General features: G+C 40.4%; 1 pseudogene across 1 annotated transcript; it reads right to left on the bottom strand.

Annotated features, from left to right (window-relative positions):
• Nucleotides 1-4,161: 4,161 nt before the first annotated feature.
• LOC309806435 (14-3-3 protein gamma-like) lies at nt 4,162-5,542 on the bottom strand (annotated as a pseudogene). Its single transcript has 2 exons — nt 5,408-5,542; nt 4,162-4,798 (listed from the first exon to the last, which is right to left on the bottom strand). The product of its transcript is annotated as a 14-3-3 protein gamma-like (transcript).
• Between the last annotated feature and the right edge of the window lie 545 nt (nt 5,543-6,087).

Here is a 6,087-nt window from a genome sequence, read left to right as displayed (position 1 = left end):
TATAGAAAACCATGAACAAGTTTCTTAATCTGCAAACATTCTTTGACTGCCTTATATGTACTAGGTATTGTCATGAGCACAGAGCATACAATGATGAATAAGCAAGCATAGTCACCTGTCCCCAGAGAGCTTAGATCTAGTTCTGTAAAATAAATGAATGGAAGCGAAACTATATGTTTGCTCTGCTATTGAAATTAGTTTATTGAAATATGGGAGTTTGTAACATCTTGGTATATTAAAAGGAAAGATAGGGATGAACAGCTTGAAAGGTGAGATTCCAGGTCATTCCCTTTGCTGCTGTTCCTGCTTCTGGTGTTTGCTGCAGGAACTGAGTCCTGATTTTGAAGAGCTCACATGTCATCCTCTACTGGTTTTATCAAGAAAGCAGCCACACGCTGATATATGGGGATAAAAGCACATGAAAGTAGAACTAAATCAGGATGATATGATGATTCCTGTGGTTAGAAGAATGAGTTCACTCTTGCAGTAGACGCTAGATAATCCATATCTTCCATAGCACGATGGGCGACAACAGCTGTATCTGTAGCCTCCATGGCCTCAGCCATAGCCCAGTCTGCAGAAGCTGCCACTTCTCTAGCCACAGCCATAACCATATCCCTAGCCCAGACCTCTGTAGTAGTTGCCATAGTAACTCATGGTGTTAGGAACTGTAGAGTCGTTTGCATATCAAGGGCAAGTTTCCTGAGTATGACTATCACCAGCTTCCCTGGGACTTTTATATACCCTCAGTGATGGGTTGGGCAAACCACATAGACGTGCACCATTCTCACTGGGTAGATTAAATTGCATGAAAAAAAAATCTCATCCATTTTAATTGTGTAAAACTTTAGGATAATTCCTGATACCAATTATAGATGTTTTCATTTGATTTCTGTGCAGTTTGGATTCTACAGGATGATTATGCTATCTTCAAAGCCCTTTTTCTTTGACCTTTATATTTAAAGATCTATAATCAGACATCACAACATCCAATGTCATCATCTGGAATTTGTTCTTTGATTAACCCCCCTTCCCAGCATCTCTAAATTTTACTTATTTTTTAATTTTGCAAATAGTTAATGCCCATCTAATGTATCCCAGGTACTACGCTTGGAGCTAAAGATACAACTATAAATAAGAGCTGCCCTTCCCAATCCCATGAATTTATCCCCTTCATCTTTGTTATCCAAGGTAATAGAAGAATTTAACACTTACAGATAAATTCAACAAAACATACTTGAAAGTACCATAGAACCAAATTTATTTATTTATTTAAAAATATATTTTTTTTCAGATCTGTAAGTTTATTTGCTCAATGTAGAGCAGCTACATAATGACTCACATTCATGATATTCCATCACTGAGGAAAACCGCTAAGAATGGTCCATGTGTGAAATAATTTCTTAGAGAAGCACGGAGTTGGAAAAATAATCACTGAATAGACCTTAAAAATAGTTCACTGCATAACTTGACAAAAAGCACAAAGCCTCACTCAGAGAACATATATATTGTTCTCCTGCACTGTAATAGTTATAATTTCACCATGACAAACACCAGACATTAAGATTAAGCTAACACTGGTGTTTCTTTTACTCCCCTTCCCCTTTAAACGCAAAATATATAACTGCATGTCACTGTAGCCACTTCCAAAATAGATCAATTTGTTACAATCACTATTTGGAAGAACAAACTTCACCCCCAAGAGGAAAAATTAAATAAAGAAAACTTTAAAAAAATTTGAAGATAATTTTTTTGTCATAAGAATACAAAACACGTACAGTATATGTTAATAAATTTCAAGCCATTGTATAGACATATGACACTAACATGCACAATATTGTATCAAGAGAGTAATGGAGGAGTAATCCTTTCACTGGAGAGACATCATCATAGACAAGTGCATTTCTTTAAAAATAAAGAAAAGAAAGGAAACCATTCAAACTGTTTAAATATCATCTCCTCCCATTCCCTATTCATTTCTAGCCCTCAGATATGGTTTTATCTTGCATTATTCTAAAAAGCAGCCAGAGCTGAAGCTGAAATTTAAAAGAAAACTAGATTTTGTAATTCCAGTAAATCATTTCCAAATGCTACCAGGAAGGACACAACATTGCTCACTGGACATGAAGATAAATTAAGGAAAGCCCCACCTACCCCCCAAATCTGTTCCCATCCGTGGTATTGACTTAAGGCTCCTGTTAGGGCACAGAAGCTGTAAAACTCTCTTCTGCTAGTTCTTCTGGTAGGTTTGGTTGGTTGGGACTTTCTCTCTAGCATATGGAGGGGACCTTCTAAGGAAAGTCATGCTGGGTAAACTGTGCCATGTGACAGAACATTGTCACACTCTTCTATCTTCACTGTCACCTGGATCCTGGTCAGCATGTGCATTTCACAATTGGAAGCTACATTTTGGTTTTAGCAAAAACAGCTGTCAGGTTTTCCTCAATCATTACTCATTCCTTTCCTTGCCTAAATAAAACAAAGGGACAAACGAGTCTGGAGTCGCTCCCTATCTCGGGAGTTCACGCTGTTACTGATATTAATAAAAAAGGCTGAACGCATATGCAATACGTCATGTGTTTAGAAAGACTTATCCAAAATGAGAAGGAAGGACCTAAGGCTCACTGAAACAAACTTGTGGAAATAGCATTGTGCACAGATGGCATAAGAGAAATCAATCTCCAGCTTCTACACTTTCATTAAGAAGAAAAAAAATACATAGAAAAAGTTTTGGTCAAATAGGAGTTAAGTATTTATTATCTGATAATGATTTTAGTTTATTTTCCTACAACAATTATTTGGGGAAGGAGTATTTTCAGGGAGGAAAAACTGACACACACCTACAAGGCTCTGAAATTGGACAGAATGTTTATGAACTCTTCCTATAGGATTTTTCTACCAGTAAGCTCCTAGCATCTGAATTTTCACACACTGCACCATGAACTCTCTCAAAATGACTGCCAACTTCTACAATCCAACAGCTTTTCAATCCACCCAAGTCAGTTCCGTCAGCATAAGGTACAGTGGGGAAGACTCAAGTGAGGAGTGAAACAGCAGTGTAATCCCAGAGGTAGGAGCTGTGGCAGCTTAAAAATCAGGATTTCCGTGGAAATATCAACACAAGAAATGAGATCCAGACCTGAATTTTCTCTATTTTTGTGGTGTTTAACGTTTCTATTAAAGTGATTAACAATTTTTGTGGTGGATTTAAGTTAAGAAGAAAGAAGGACAAAAATTCCACAGCCATCTGCCAAGCACCTATTAACCAAAACCTTTAAAAAGTAGCTTTGATTCTCCTCAGGCAAGCCTTTTGGCCTAGGAGATAGATAACAGTAAAACCAACCTGTCTAAGGCTGAATAAGGAGGATGTAAAAGCCAAAATAAAGAAAAATACACAATCAATGGCTTGATGTTACATGTGGCTATAATGTAGAAATACTATAAATGGCAATTTAGTGTTAATATTGTCAACAAAGTAGAAACTTGTGAAAACTGGCAAGGCCTAAACCATAAGGATAAATATACGTCATGTTCTAAGTCTATCAGCTTGGCTTTTAAACTATTCCATGTCTGGTAGAGCAGGGGTTCCCAGGCCCTGGACCGTGGACTGGTACCGGTCCTGTTAGGAACCAGACCACCCATCAGGAGGTGAGTGACAGGCAAGTGAGCAAAGCTTCATCTGCCACTCCCCATCGCTCGCATAACCACCTGAACCATCGTCCTTCCCTACCCCCATGAGTGGAAAAATTGTCTTCCACAAAACCAGTCTCTGGTGTCAAAAAGGTTGGGGACCGCTGTGGTAGAGTATACCCTAAAAAAAATGCACAGCTAAAACAGATGAGATAGAAAGTACCCCAAATCCTTACTGGAACCACAAGACTTATTGAATAAGGGCCATTCCATTTAAGTATTCTTTTCATCTTAAAACCCTGTTCTCTAGCAATAAGTTAAAGACAGCTCCACTTGCATTAAGCTACATAACAGCCCATATGCCAATGTGAGGCTGCTTTCCAATACAAGCACAGCTAGCCTGATTTCCACTAGTGGAATTTTAGCAAAAATGTCAAAGAGGTGATCAAAGACAGCACAGGTCATGGGCTTCTCCCTAGGAAGATCATCCCTCCCTTACCCTCCCCCACCCAACACTCAACTCATGGTAAAAAATAAAGACTGCAGTAGTAACATCAGTGTGCCCTGCCAGTCCACCTGGGGGTCTTAATTGTTGCCTTCTCCCCTGTCATGGTCTTGCTGATCGCTTGTCTAGAGCAAGAGGTTGTTGCAGAGGGTCTGCATGATGACTGTGGAGTCCCCATAGGAGTCCTGGTGAGAGTGTCTAGAGCTCGGTGATGGTGTCATTGAGAGCAGTCTTGGCCAAGTGGCAGGCTTGCTCTGGGGCACTCTGTATTTCATAGTAGAAAATGGAGTAGTTAAGGGCCAAGCCTAATTTATTGGGGTGAGTGGGCTGCATGTTCTCCTTGCTGATCTCATGGGCATTGCTATAGGCTTTCTCAGATGACTCTACAATGGTCGCCCTATTCTCTCCAGTGGTGAATTCGGCCAGGTAGCAGTTATAGTCCCCTTTCATCTTCAGGTAAAACATTTTGCTCTCACACTAGGCCTCACTGCAATTCTTGGTCAGGTAGTTATCCAGCAGGCTCAGCACATCCTGACATACCACCTCCAACTCCTCCATTTTTTCCCGGTAAGCATGGACAATCTCTATCTTTTTCTTATTACCATTTATGGACATCTTCTGCTTAGTGCTAATAATGACTGTCCAGGAAGAATGGTGTGCCCCAACTGAAGCAGAATCTGGTCTTTGCACCCCGACACCAAAGTAAATCTTGGAGACAGAGTTTTGAGTGAAGTAGAGAAGAATAGCTTTATCACTTTGCCAAAGGGGGCCACAGTGGGCTAATACCCTCAAAACTGTGTGTCCTGGCCTGAAGGACGTAGTGAGGGGTTTTATAATAATGGTTTAAAGAGGGCGTGATCAGCTCTTGAACATTCTTCTGACTGGTTAGTTGTGAGGTAAGTAGGAATCAGCATCATCAACCTTCTGGTTCCAACCAGTCTGGGGTCTCTGTGCTTGTGGGCAGCATTCCATTAACTTCTCCCACCTGGTGGGGGTTTCAGTATCTGCAAAACAGCTCTAACATATTGTGATGTGTATCCCTTGATGGGGAGCCAAGACCCTGCCCCAAGGCTGCACTATTGTTTCTTTTGACTGTTCCTCACTTGTCTCTGGATCCCCTCCTTTCCCTAATTAGCAACTGTTTGAACCTGCCCATTGGAACTCAGGGTAGGTCATGGAGGCTGAATGAAGCCTATTTCCTGTAATCAAAGAAATGGGGGACACAGAAAGGCTTTTGAGCCCAGGAGCCCCATGGGTCCTTCTCGGTTTCACAACTCCATTCTTGTGGGCCACTGAGAGGAAGTTTCTTTCTCCATTGGACAGTGGCTCATTCAACTCTGCCATGGCCATGCCATCATAGCGCTCTGCCAGCCTGGCTTTCTGCACTAGTTGCTCATGGTCCACCATCTTCATGGGCTGGGTTGGGCTGGGCCAGAAGACCCGGGCAGACTAAAGTGCTCGGAGGGCAGCTGCAGTGCAGCTGGAGTCTCTGTGCCAGTGGGCCCAACCCATGAAGCGAGCAGCTGAGGGGATGGTGGCAGTGTAGAGGCCCAAACTAATTCTTTTATGAGAGAAAAAAAGAAGACTAAATGGCAAAGTTTGTTCCCTTACACGTTATTTTCCAAGTTCTGGCCCTCCTTCATTTTTCTGATCTCTAAGGAAACTATATACTATTTATAGAAATATGAAGTTTTAAAATAAAAAATTAAAATAAATAATTAGATATGACTCTTTCTTTCTAAAAATGAAGCTCACTAATATTCTCATGGTAAGGGGTTGGAATCACCCTACTTAGCCATTTATATCAAAACTAATTTAAAAAATACCAGCAATAGAAATATATCATATAATATTAATAATGGTTTCAGATAGAATCTTACAATATAAAAACTGGTTTAACACTCTAATTTTACAGATGATGAAACCAAGACTTAGAGAATAGTGTTCCAAAT

Source organism: Mesoplodon mirus (assembly GCF_964341445.2).
Source record: "Mesoplodon mirus genome assembly, chromosome: 6".
Classification (NCBI taxonomy): domain Eukaryota; kingdom Metazoa; phylum Chordata; class Mammalia; order Artiodactyla; family Ziphiidae; genus Mesoplodon; species Mesoplodon mirus.
This window is presented reverse-complemented; position numbering and strand designations above follow the sequence as displayed.